Below are 14,281 nucleotides of genomic sequence, written 5' to 3'. Positions count from 1 at the left end.
CTGGCACTTGGCCCTTATATTGGCCCCCTATCCCTCATCAAACCTCGAGAACTCACACCGCCTTAAAGAGCATTTGAGATTTCACAGGTTTACTGCCAGTAGCCATTAAAGTGTCTGAAATGGGGACACTTTTTCAAATGGTCACAAAATCTTGTACACTTCGAATTTTTAGCTGAATTTTTTTGTGCATGCCAAAAAAAAATACAAGGATCACCTCTACTAAGTTTGTTGGTAAAAGTTTTTCTGAAAAAATTTTAAAAAATCCCACCGCAAAAAGTTTCAAAAATCGTGAAAAATAGAAAATGAGTCATCTTGCCATGAAACTTCACGTGAAGGCTTAAGGGACAATTGTATAAATTTACAAGCCTTAAAAATGGCATTGGCATGCAGAAATATGAAGATGTGCCTAAATCCACCTACCAGCCTATCGACCCATGGCTTGCGCATCCTGTCTCTCTAGCCGACATAGTGCCTACCCTTCCGTCCGCCCACTCGTTCCGTCGATCGGCTTAGGCTTACGGAGTTCATTCCCAATCTAAGATTGGATTGGATCGAGGGTTACGGCAGCAGGATGTGCAGCACGTAGAGGTGGACCCAACCGATCCTCGGCTTGCGCTTCCCACCCCTCTGCCAGCTGAGCAACCGTACACTCGTTTCGTGGGTTGACTTAGGCATACAGAGTTCATTCCCAATCTAAGCATATTGAGTTCATTCCCAGTCTAAGATTGGCCCAGATCAAGGGTTGCGGCAGCACATGCTGGGCTCGAGCATGAGTTGGTGCCGTATTTTTCTTCGTCGGGGCACCATCGTCGGAGCATTACCGGAGAACCTGACAGGCGGCATTGGGGTTCCGGCGATCGGGGGGGCCGGGGGGTGTGCGCACATGATGTGCGATGGGTGCTGGTACTTGGCCCGTATATTGGCCCCCTATCCCTCATCAAACCTCAAGAACTCACACCCCCTTAAAGAGCATTTGAGATTTTATAGGTTTGCTGCCAGTAGCCATTAAAGTGTCTGAAATGGGGACACTTTTTTCAAATGGTCACAAAATCTTGTACACTTCGAGTTTTTAGTTGAATTTTTTTGTGCATGCCAAAAAAAATACAAGGATCACATCTATCAAGTTTGGGGCCAAAAATCCTTCTGAAAAAATTTTAAAAAATCCCGAACCTCAAAAGTTTTGAAAATCATGAAACTTCACGTGAAGGCTTAAGGGACCATTGTATGAATTACCAAGCCATAAAAATGGCATTGGCATGCAGAAATATGAAGATGTGCCTAAACCTACCTACCACCCTATCGATCCACAGCTTGCGCATCCCGTCTCTCTGGTCGGCATAGTGCCCACCCGCCCGCCCGCCCGCTCGTTTCATCGATTGGCTTAGGCATACGGAGTTCATTCCCAGTCTAAGATCGGACCGAATCGAGGGTTGCGACAACAGGACCAGTAGCACGTAGAGGGGGACCCGATCGATCGCCGGCTTGCGCATTCCGCCCCTCTGGCAGGCTGAGCACCCGTACGCTCGTTTCGTCAGTTGACTTAGGCATACGAAGTTAATTCCCAATCCAAGCATACGGAGTTTATTCCCAGTCTAAGATCGGACCAGACCGAGGGTTATGGCAGCAAATGCTAGGCTTGGGCATGTGTTGGTGCCGTATTTTTCTTCGCCGAGGCACAATCGTCGGAGCATCGCCGGAGAATCGGACCGGCGGCATTGGGGTTCCGGCGATCGGGGGGGCCGGGGGGGTGTGCGCACTTGATGTGTGATGGGTGCTGGTACTTGGCCCTTATATTGGCCCCCTATACCTTATCAAACCTCGAGAACTCACACCCCCTTAAAGAGCATTAGAGATTTTACAGGTTTGCTTCCAGTAGCCATTAAAGTGTCTGAAATGGGGACACTTTTTTCAAATGGTCACTAAATCTTGTACACTTCGAGTTTTCATCTAAATTTTTTTTTGCATGCCAAAAAAAATACAAGGATAACGCCTACCAAGTTTGGGGCCAAAACTCCTTCCAAAAAAATTTTAAAAAATCCCGAACCGCAAAAAGTTTCAAAAATCATGAAAAATAGAAAACGAGTCGTCTTGCCATGAAACTTCACGTGAAGGCTTAAGGGACCATTGTATGAATTTACAAACCATAAAAATGGCATTGGCACACAGAAATATGAAGATGTGCCAAAACCCACCAACCACCCGATCGATCCACGGCTTGCGCATCTCGCCTCTCTGGTCGGCGTAGTGCCCGCCTGCCCGTCCGCCCGCTCATTTTGTCGGTTGGCTTAGGCATACGAAGTTCATTCCAAGTCTAAGATCGGACCGGACCGAGGGTACAGCATGTAAAGGCGGACCTGATCAATCCCCAGCTTGGGCATCCTACCCCTCTGGCCGGCTGAGCACACGCGCACTTGTTTCGTGAGTTAACTTAGGCATACGGAGTTCATTCCCAGTCTAAGATCGGACCACACTGAGGGTTGCGATAGTGGGATCGGCAGCACGTAGGGGGTGACCCGGTCGATCCCCGACTTGCGCATCCCTCCCCTCTGGTCGGCTGAGCACCCGCACGCTCATTTTGTGGGTTCACTTAGGCATACGAAGTTCATTCCCAGTCTAAGATCAGACCAGACCGAGGGTTGCAGCAGCACTTGCTGGGCTATGGTGTGTGTTGGTGCCGTATTTTTCTTCGTCGGGGCACCATCGTCGGAGAACCTGACCGGCGGTATTGGGGTTCCGGCGATCGAGGGGACCGGGTGCGGTGTGCGCACATGATGTGCGATGGGTGCTGGTAATTGGCCCTTATATTGGCCCCCTATCCCTCATCAAACATCGAGAACTCACACCCCCTTAAAGAGCATTTGAGATTTTACAGGTTTGCTGCCAGTAGCCATTAAAGTGTTTGAAATGGGGACACTTTTTTCAAATGGTCACAAAATCTTGTACACATCGAGTTTTTAGCTGAATTTTTTTTTGCATGCCAACAAAAATACAAGGATCATGTCTACCAAGCTTGGGGCTAAAACTCCTTTCAAAAAAATTTTAAAAAATCCCGAACCATAAAAAGTTTCAAAAATCGTGGAAAATAGAAAACGAGTCGTGTTGCCATGAAACTTCACGTGAAGGCTTAAGGGACCATTGTATGAATTTACAAGATATAAAAATGGCATTGGCACATAGAAATATGAAGATGTGCCTAAACACACCAACCACCCCATCGATCCATGGCTTGCGCATCACGTCTCTCTGGCCGATGTAGTGCCCGCCCGTCCGCCCGCCCGTTCGTTTCCTCAATTGGCTTAGGCATACAGAGTTCATTCCCAGTCTAAGATCAGACCGGACCGAGGGTTGCGACAGTAGGATCGACAGCACGCAAAGGGGGACCCGACCGATCCCTGGCTTGCACATCCCGCCCCTCTGGCCGGCTGAGCACCCGCACGCTCGTTTCGTGGTTTGACTTCGGCATACAGAGTTCATTCCCAGTCTAAGTATATGAAGTTCATTCCTAGTCTAAGATCAGATCAGACCGAGAGTTGCGACAGCACATGCTGGGCTCGGGCATGTGTTGATCGTTGGAGAACCTAACCGACGAAGTTGGGGTTTCGACGATCGGGGGGGCCGAGGGGGGTGTGCGCACATGATGTGAGATGGGTGCTGGTGCTTGGCCCTTATATTGGCCCCCTATCCCTCATCAAACCTCGAGAACTCACACCCCTTTAAAGAGCATTTGAGATTTTACAGTTTTGCTACCAGTAGCCATTAAAGTGTCTGAAATGGGGACACTTTTTTCAAATGGTCACAAAATCTTGTACACTTTGAGTTTTTAGCTGAATTGTTTTGTACATGCCAAAAAAATTACAAGGATCACGTCTACCAAGTTCAGGGCCAAAACTCCTTCCGAAAAAATTTTAAAAAATCTCGAACCGGAAAAAGTTTCAAAAATTGTGAAAAATAAAAAACGAGTCATCTTGCCATGAAACTTCATGTGAGGGCTTAGGGGACCATTGTATGAATTTACAAGCCATAAAAATGGCATTGGCAAGTAGAAATATGAAGATGTGCCTAAACCCACCTACCACCCTATCGATCCACGGCTTGCGCATCCCATCTCTCTGGCCGACGTAGTGCCCGCCTGCCCGCCCACTCGCTCGTTTCATCGGTTGGCTTAGGCATATGGAGTTCAATCCCAGTCTAAGATCAGACCAGATCGAGGGTTGCAGCAGCAGGATTGGCAGAACACAAAGGGGGACCTGGCCGATCCCCGACTTGTGCATCCCATCCCTCTGGCCGGCTGAGCACCCGCACTTTCATTTTATGGGTTGACTTAGGCATACGGAGTTCATTCACAGTCTAAGCGTACGGAGTTTGTTCCTAGTCTAAGATTGGATTTGACCAAGGGTCACGGTAGCACATGCTGGGCTCGGGCATGTGTTGGTGAGCATTTTTCTTCGTCGAGGCACCATCGTTGGAGCATCACCGGAGAACCTAACCGGCAGCACTGGGGTTCCGACGATCGGGGGGCCGCGAGGGGTGTGCGCACATGATGTGCGATGGGTGCTGGTACTTGGCCCTTATATTGGCCCCTTATCCCTCATCAAACCTCGAGAACTCACACCCCCTTAAAGAGCATTTGAGATTTTATAGGTTTGCTACCAGTAGCCATTAAAGTGTCTGAAATGGGGACACTTTTTTCAAATGGTCACAAAATCTTCTACACTTTGTATTTTTTTGTGCATGCCAACAAAAATACAAGGATCATGTTTACCAAATTTGGGGCCAAAACTCCTTCCGAAAAAATTTTAAAAAATCCCGAACCGCAAAAAGTTTCAAAAATCTTGAAAAATTGAAAACGAGTCGTCTTGCCATAAAACTTCACGTGAAGGCTTAAGGGACCATTGTATCAATTTACAAGCCATAAAAATGTCATTGGCATGCAAAAATATGAAGATGTGCCTAAACCCACCTACCACCCTATCGATCCACGGCTTGCGCATCCCGTCTCTCTGGCCGGCGTAATGCCCTCCCGCCCGCCCACTCATTTCGTCGGTTGGCTTAGGCATGCGAAGTCCATTCCCAGTCTAAGATCAGACCGGACAGAGGGTTGCGGCAGCGGGATCGGCAGCACGTAGAAGGGGACCCGATCGATCCCCGGCTTGCGCATTTCGCCCCTCCGGCCTGCTGAGCGCCCGGATGCTCGTTTCGTGGGTTGACTTAGGCATATGAAGTTCATTCCCAGTCTAAGCATACGGAGTTCATTCCTAGTCTAAGATCGGACCGGACTGAGGGTCGCGACAACACATGCTAGGCTCGGGCATGTGTTGGTAATACATTTTTCTTCACCAGGGCACCATCACCGGAGCATCGCCGGAGAACCCGACCGTCGGCATTGCGGTTTCGACGATCGACGGGGCCAGGGGGGTGTGCGCACATGATGTGCGATGGGTGCTAGGACCTAGCCCTTATATTGGCCCCCTATCCCTCATCAAACCTTGAGAACTCACACTCCCTTATAGAGCATTTGAGATTTTACAGGTTTGCTGCCAGTAGCAATCAAAGTGTCTGAAATGGGGACACTTTTTTCAAATGGTCACAAAATCTTGTACACTTTGAGTTTTTAGCTAAATTGTTTTGTGCATGCCAAAAAAAATACCAAGATCACGTCTACCAAGTTTGGGGCCAAAAATCCTTCCAAAAAAATTTTAAAAAATCCTGAACCGCAAAAAGTTTCAAAAATCATGAAAAATAACAAACGAGTTGTCTTGCCATGAAACTTCACGTGAAGGCTTAAGGGACCATTGTATGAATTTACAAGCCATAAAAATGGCATTTGCATGCAGAAATATGAAGATGTGCCCAAACCAACCTACCACCCTATCGATCCACGGCTTGCTCATCCCGTCTCTCATGCCGACGTAGTGCCCACCCGCCCGCCCGCCCGTCCGCTCATTTCGTCGGTTAACTTAGGCATATGGACTTCATAACTAGTCTCAGATTGGACCAAACCGAGGATTGCGACAGCAGTATTGGCAGCACATAGAGGGGGACCCGGCCGATCCCCGGCTTGCGCATCTCGCCCCTCTGGTTGACTGAGCGCCCGCACGCTCGTTTCGTGGGTTGACTTAGGCATACGGAGTTCATTCCCATTTTAAGCATACGGTGTTCATTCCCAGTCTAAGATTGGACCGGACCGAGGGTTGCAGCAGCACATGCTGGGCTCGGGCATGTGCCGATGCCACATTTTTCTTCGTCGGGGCACCATCGTCGGAGCATCGCTGGAGAACCTAATCGGCGGCATTGAGGTTCCGCCGATCGGGGGGGTGTGTGCACATGATGTGCGAAGGCTGCTGGTACTTGGCCCTTATATTGGCCACCTATCCCTCATCAAACCTCGAGAACTCACACCCCCTTAAAGAGCATTTGAGATTTTACAGGTTTGCTGCTAGTAGCTATTACAGTGTCTCAGATGGGGACACTTTTTTCAAATGGTCACAACATCTTGTACACTTCGAGTTTTTAGCTAAATTTTTTTGTGCAAGCCAAAAAAAATACAAGGATCACGTCTACCAAGGTTGGGGCCAAAAATCCTTCTGAAAAAATTTTAAAAAATCACAAACCATAAAAATTTTTGAAAATCATGAAAAATAGAAAACGAGTCGTCTTGCCATGAAACTTCACGTGAAGGCTTAAGGGACAATTGTATGAATTTACAAGCCATAAAAATGGCATTGGCACTCAAAAATATGAAGATGTGCCTAAACCCACCAACCATCCTATCGATCCACGGCTTGCGCGTCCCGTCTCTCTGGTCGACGTAGTGCCCCCTGCCCGTCTACCCGCCCGCTTGTTTCATCGGTTGGCTTAGGCATACGGAGTTCATTCCCAGTCTAAGATTGGACCAGACCGAGGGTTGCGGCAGCAGGATCAGTAGCACGTAGAAGGGGACCCGACCGATCCCCGGCTTGTGCATGCCGCCCTTCTGGCCGGCTGAACGCCCGCCCGCTCGTTTCGTGGGTTGACTTAGGCATACGGAGTTCATTCCCAGTCTAAGCATATGGAGTTCATTCTTAGTCTAAGATCAGATCAGACCAAGGGTTGTGGTAGCACATGCTGGGCTCGGACATGTGCTGGTGCCGCATTTTTCTTTGTCGAGGCACCATCGCCGAAGCATCGCCGAGAACCTGATCAGTGGCATTAAGGATCCGGCGATCGGGGGGGCTAGGGGGTGTGCGCACATGATGTGCAATGGCTGCTGGTACTTGGCCCTTATATTGGCCCCCTATCCCTCATTAAACCTCGAGAACTCACACCCCCTTAAAGAGCATTTGAGATTTTACAGGTTTGCTGCTAGTAGCCATTAAAGTGTCTGAAATGGGGACACTTTTTTCAAATGGTCACAAAATCTTGTACACTTTAAGTTTTTAGTTGAATTTTTTTGTGCATGCCAAAAAAAATACAAGGATCACGTCTACCAAGTTTGGGGCCAAAACACCTTTCGAAAAAATTTTAAAAAATCTTGAACCGTAAAAAGTTTCAAAAATTGTGAGAAATAAAAAACGAGTCGTCTTGCCAAGAAACTTCACGTGAAGGCTTAAGGGACAATTGTATGAATTTACAAGCCATAAAAATCGCATTGGCATGCAGAAATATGAAGATGTGCCTAAACCCACCTACCATCTTATCTATCCACGGCTTATGCATCTCATCTTTCTGGCCAGCGTAGTGCCCGCCCACCCGCCCGCTCGCTCGTTTCGTCGGTTGGCTTATACATATGGAATTCATTCCCAATCTAAGATCAGACCGGATCGAGGGTTGTGGCAGCAGGATAGACAGCACACAGAGGGGGACTCGGCCGATCCCCGGCTTGCGCATGCCACCCCTCTTGCCGGCTGAGCGCCCGCACGCTCGTTTCGTGGGTTGACTTAGGTATACGAAGTTCATTCCCAGTCTAATCATACGGAGTTCATTCCTAGTCTAAGATTGGACTGCACCGAGGGTTGCAGCTGCACATGCTGGACTCAAGCATGTGCTGGTGCCGCATTTTTCTTCGTCGGGGCACCATCGCCAGAGCATCATCGGAGAACCTGACCGGCGGCATTGGGTTTTCGACGATCGATGGGGCCGGGGGGGTGTGCGCACATTATGTGTGATGGGTGCTGGTACTTGGCTCTTATATTGGCCCCCTATCCCTCACCAAACCTTGAGAACTCACACCCCCTTAAAGAGCATTTGATATTTTACAGGTTTGCTGCCAGTAGCCATTAAAGTGTCTGAAATAGGAACAATTTTTTCAAATGGTCACAAAATTTTATACACTTCGAATTTTTAACTGAATTTTTTTGTGCATGCCAAAAAAAATACAAGGATCTTGTCTACCAATTTTGGGGCAAAAAATCTATCCAAAAAAATTTTAAAAAATCCCGAACCATAAAAAGTTTCAAAAATCATGAAAAATAAAAAATGAGTCGTTTTGCCATGAAACTTCATGTGAAGGCTTAAAGGACCATTGTATGAATTTACAAGCCATAAGAATGGCATTAGCATGCAGAAATATGAAGATATGCCTAAACCCACCTACCACCCTATCCATCCACGGCTTGTGCATCCCGTCTTTCTGGCTGACGTAGTGCCCGCCCGCCCGCTTGCCCGCTCATTTTGTCGGTTGGCTTAAGCATATGGAGTTCATTCCCAGTCTAAGATTAGACCAGATCGAGGGTTACGGTAGTAGGATCGACAGCACGTAGAGGGGGATCCAGTCGATCCTCGGCTTACGCATACCACCCCTCTGGCCGACTGAGCACCCGCACGCTCGTTTCATGGGTTGACTTAGGCATACAGAGTTAATTCCCAGTCTAAGCATACGGAGTTCATTCCCAGTCTAAGTTTAGACCGGACCGAGGGTTGCGGTAGCACATCCTGGGCTCGAGCATGTGCTGGTGCCATATTTTTTTTTTCAGGGCACCATTGCCAGAGAACCTGACCGACCGCATTGGGGTTTCGACGATCGGGGGGTCGGGGGGGTGTGCGCACATGATGTGCGATGGGTGCTGGTACTTGGCCCTTATATTGGCCCCCTATTCCTCATCAAACCTCGAGAACTCACACCCCTTTAAACAGCATTTGAGATTTTACAAGTTTGCTGCCAGTAGCCATTAAAGTGTCTGAAATGGGGACATTTTTTTCAAATGGTCACAAAATCTTGTACACTTCGAGTTTTTAGCTGATTTTTTTTATGCATGCCAAAAAAAATACAAGGATCACGTCTACAAGGTTTGGGGAAAAAAATCCTTCCAAAAAAATTTTAAAAAAATTCTGATCCGCAACAAGTTTCAAAAATCGTGAAAAATAGAAAACGAGTCGTCTTGCCATGAAACTTCACGTGAAGGCTTAAGGGACCATTGTTTGAATTTACAAGCTATAAAAATGGCCTTGGCATGCAGAAATATGAAGATGTGCCTAAACCCACCTACCACCCTATCGATCCGCGGCTTGCGCATCCTGTCACTCTGGCCGGCATAGTGCCCGCCCGCCCGCTCGCCTGCTCGTTTCGTCAGTTGGCTTAGGCATACGGAGTTCATTCCCAGTCTAGGATCAGACCGGACCGAGGGTTGCGGTAGCCGGATTGATAGCATGCAGAGGGGGACTCGGTCGATCCCCGGCTTGCGCATCCCGCCCCTCTGGCCTGCTGAGCGCCCGTACGCTCGTTTCATTGGTTGACTTAGGCATACGGAGTTCATTCCCATCTAAGATCAGACCAGAATGAGGGTTGGAACAGCTCATAGTGGGCTTGGGCATGTGCTGGTGTCGCATTTTTCTTCGTTGGGGCACCATTGCCGGAGCATCGCCGAAGAACCTGACCGACGGCATTGGGGTTCTGGCGATCGGGGGGGCCGGGGGGTGTGCGCAGATGATGTGCGATGGGTGCTGGTACTTGGCCCTTATATTGGCCCCCCATCCCTCATCAAACCTCAAGAACTTACACCTCCTTAAAGAGCATTTGAGATTTTACATGTTTGCTGCTAGTAGCAATTAAAGTGTCTGAAATGGGGACACTTTTTTGAAATGGTCACAAAATCTTGTACAGTTCGAGTTTTTTGCTGAATTTTTTTGTGCATGCCAAGAAAAAAACAAGGATCATATCTACCAAGTTTGGGGCCAAAAATCCTTCCGAAAAAATTTTAAAAAATCCTGAACTGCAAAAGGTTTTAAAAATCGTGAAAAATAGAAAACGAGTTGTCTTGCCATGAAACTTCACGTGAAGGCTTAAGGGACAATTTTATGAATTTACAAGCCATAAAAATCGCATTGGCATGCAGAAATATGAAGATGTGCCTAAACCCACCTACCATCTTATCTATCCATGGCTTATGCATCTCATCTTTCTGGCCAGCGCAGTGCCCGCCCACCCGCCCGCTCGCTCGTTTCGTCGGTTGGCTTATACATATGGAATTCATTCCCAGTCTAAGATCAGACCGGACCGAGGGTTGTGGCAGCAGGATAGACAGCACACAGAGGGGGACTCGGCCGATCCCTGGCTTGCGCATGCCACCCCTCTTGCCGGCTGAGCGCCCGCACGCTCGTTTCGTGGGTTGACTTAGGTATACGGAGTTCATTCTCAGTCTAAGCATACGGAGTTCATTCCTAGTCTAAGATTGGACTGCACCGAGGGTTGCGGTAGCACATGCTGGACTCGAGCATGTGCTGGTGCCGCATTTTTCTTCGTCAGGGCACCATCGCCAGAGAACCTGACCGATGGCATTGGGGTTTTGACGATCGGGGGGTCAGGGGGTGTGCGCACATGATGTGCGATTGGTGCTGGTACTTGGCCCTCATATTGGCCCCCTATCCCTCATCAAACCTCGAGAACTCACACCCCTTTAAACAGCATTTGAGATTTTACAAGTTTGCTGCCAGTAGCCATTAAAGTGTCTAAAATGGGGACATTTTTTTCAAATGGTCACAAAATCTTGTACACTTCGAGTTTTTAACTGAATTTTTTTATGCATGCCAAAAAAAATACAAGGATCACGTCTACAAAGTTTGGGGCCAAAACTCCGTTGTCGGAACCCCAATGCGACCGGTTAGGTTCTCCTGCGATGGTCCGACGATGGTGCCCTGACGAAGAAAAATACGGCACCAAAACATGCCCGAGCCCAGGATGTGCTATCGCAACCCTTGGTCTGATCCAATCTTAGACTGGGAATAAACTCCATATGCCTAAGTCAACCCATAAAACGACCGTGCGGGTGCTCAGCCGGCCAGAGGGGCGGGATGCGCAAGCTGGGGATCGGCCAGGTCCCCCTCTGCGTGCTGCCGATCCTGTTGTCGCAACCCTCGGTTTGGTCTCATCTTAGACTGGGAATGAACTTTGTATGCCTAAGCCAACCGACAAAACGAACGAGCGGGTGGACAGGCGGGCACTACGCCGGCCAGAGAGACGGGATGTGCAAGCTGTGGATCGATAGGGTGGTAGGTGGGTTTAGGCACATCTTCATATTTCTGCATGCCAATGTCATTTTTATGGCTTGTAAATTCATACTATGGTCCCTTAAGCCTTCGAGTGAAGTTTCATGGCAAGGCGACTCGTTTTCTATTTTTGATGATTTTTTAAACTTTTTACGGTTCGAAATTTTTTATTATTTTTTCTTAAGGCATTTTGGCCCCAAACTTGGTAGACATGATCCTTGTATTTTTGTTTGTTGCACAAAAAAATTTAGCTAAAAACTCGAAGTGTACAAGATTTTGTGATCATTTGAAAAAAGTGTCCCCAATTCAGACACTTTAATGGCTACTAGCAGCAAACCTGTAAAATCTCAAATGCTCTTTAAGGGGGTGTGACTTCTCGAGGTTTGATGAGGGATAGGGGCCAATATAAGGGCCAAGTAGTAGCACCCATCGCACATCATGTGCGCACACCCCCCGGCCCCCTCGATCTCCGAAACCCCAATGCCACTGATCAGGTTCTCCGGCGATGCTCCGACGATGGTGCCCCGGTGAAGAAAAATGCGACACCAACACATGCCTGAGCCCAACTTGTTCTACCGTAACCCTCGGTCCGATTTGATCTTAGAATGGGAAAGAACTCCGTATGCTTAGACTGGGAATGAACTCCGTACGCCTAAGTCAACCCACGAAACGAGCGTACGGGTGCTCAACCGGTCAGAGGGGCGGCATACGCAAGCCGGGGATCGGTCGGGTCCCCCTCTGCATGCTGTCGATCCTCTACCGCAACCCTCAATCCAGTCTGATCTTAGACTGGGAATGAACTCCGCATGCCTAAGCCAACCGATAAAATGAGCGGACGGGCGGGCAGGCACAACGTCGGCCAGAGAGACGGGATGCGCAAGCCGTGGATCAATAGGGTGGTAGGTGGGTTTAGAAACATCTTCACATTTCTGCACGCCAATGCCATTTTTATGGCTTGTAAATTGATACAATGGTCCCTTAAGCCTTCACGTGAAGTTTCATGGCATGACGACTCATTTTCTATTTTTCATGATTTTTGAAACTTTTTACGGTTCGAGATTTTTTAAAATTTTCTTGGAAGGTGTTTTGGGCCCAAACTTGGTAGACGTGATCCTTTTATTTTTGTTGGCATGCACACAAAAATTCAGCTAAAAACTCAAAGTGTACAAGATTTTGTGACCATTTGAGAAAAGTGTCCCCATTTCAGACACTTTAATGGCTACTGGCAGCAAACCTGTAAAATCTCAAATGCTTTTTAAGGGGGTGTGAGTTCTCGAGGTTTGATGAGGGATAGGGGGCCAATATAAGGGCCAAGTACTAGCAACCATCGCACATCATGTGCGCACACCCCCTGACCCCCCCGATCACCGGAACCCCAATGCCTTCGATCAGGTTCTCCAACGATGCTCCGGTGATGGTGCCCCGACGAAGAAAAATGCAGCACCAACACATGCCTGAGCCCAGCATGTGCTGCCACAACCCTCAGTCCGATCCAATCTTAGACTGGGAATGAACTCCGTATGCTTAGACTAGGAATGAACTTTGTATGCCTAAGTCAACCTACGAAACGAGCGTGCGGGTGCTCAGTCGGCCAGAGGGGCGGGATGTGCAAGCCAGGGATCTACCGAGTCCCCCTCTGCATGCTGTCGATCCTGCTACCACAACCCTCTGTCTGATCTGATCTTAGACTGGGAATGAACTTCGTATGCCTAAGCCAACCGACGAAACGAGCGGGCAGGCGGGCGAGAGGGTACTACACCGGCCAGAAAGACGGGATGCGCAAGCCGTGGATTGATAGGGTGGTAGGTGGGTTTAGGCACATCTTCATATTTCTGTGTGCCAATGCCATTTTTATGGCTTGTAAATTCATACAATGGTCCCTTAAGCCTTCACGTGAACTTTCATGGCAAGACGACTCGTTTTCTATTTTTCACGATTTTCCAAACTTTTTGTGGTTCGGGATTTTTTAAAATTTTTTCAGAAGGAATTTTGGCCCCAAACTTGGTATACATGATCCTTGTATTTTTGTTGGCATGCAAAAAAAAAATTCAGCTAAAAACTCAAAGTGTACAAGATTTTGTGACCATTTGAAAAAAGTGTCCCCATTTCAGACACTTTAATGGCTACTGGCAGCAAACCTGTAAAATCTCAAATGCTCTTTAAGGCGGTGTGAGTTCTTGAGGTTTGTTGAGGGATAGGGGGCCAATATAAGGGCCAAGTACCAGCACCCATCGCACATCATGTGCGTACACCCCCTCCGGCCCTCTGATCGTCGGAACCCCAATGCGGTCGGTCAGGTTCTCCGACGATGGTGCCCCGACAAAGAAAAATACGGCACCAACACATGTCTGAGCCCAGCATGTGCTGCTGAAACCCTCGGTCCGGTTTGATCTTAGACTGGCAATGAACACCATATGCTTAGACTGGGAATGAACTCCCTATGCCTATGTCAACCCTCAGTCGGCCAGAGGGGCAGGATGAGCTAGCTGGGGATCGACTGGGTCCCCCTCTGCGTGCTGCCGATCTTGTTGCCACAACCCTCGGTCTAGTCCAATCTTAGAATGGGAATGAACTCCGTATGCTTAAGCCCACCGACGAAACGTGTGGAAGGGCGGGCGGGCCCTACGTCGGCCAAAGAGACGGGATGCGCAAGCCGTGGATCGATAGGGTGGTAGGTGGGTTTAGGCACATCTTCATATTTCTGTGTGCCAATGCCAAATTTATGGCTTGTAAATTCATACAATGTCCCTTAAGCCTTCATGTGAAGTTTCATGGCAAGACGACTCATTTTTTATTTTTCACGATTTTGGAAACTTTTTAC

Source organism: Durio zibethinus, chromosome 5 (genome assembly GCF_047325235.1).
Source record: "Durio zibethinus cultivar Kanyao isolate XHJ-2024 chromosome 5, ASM4732523v1, whole genome shotgun sequence".
NCBI lineage: Eukaryota > Viridiplantae > Streptophyta > Magnoliopsida > Malvales > Malvaceae > Durio > Durio zibethinus.
This window is presented reverse-complemented; position numbering follows the sequence as displayed.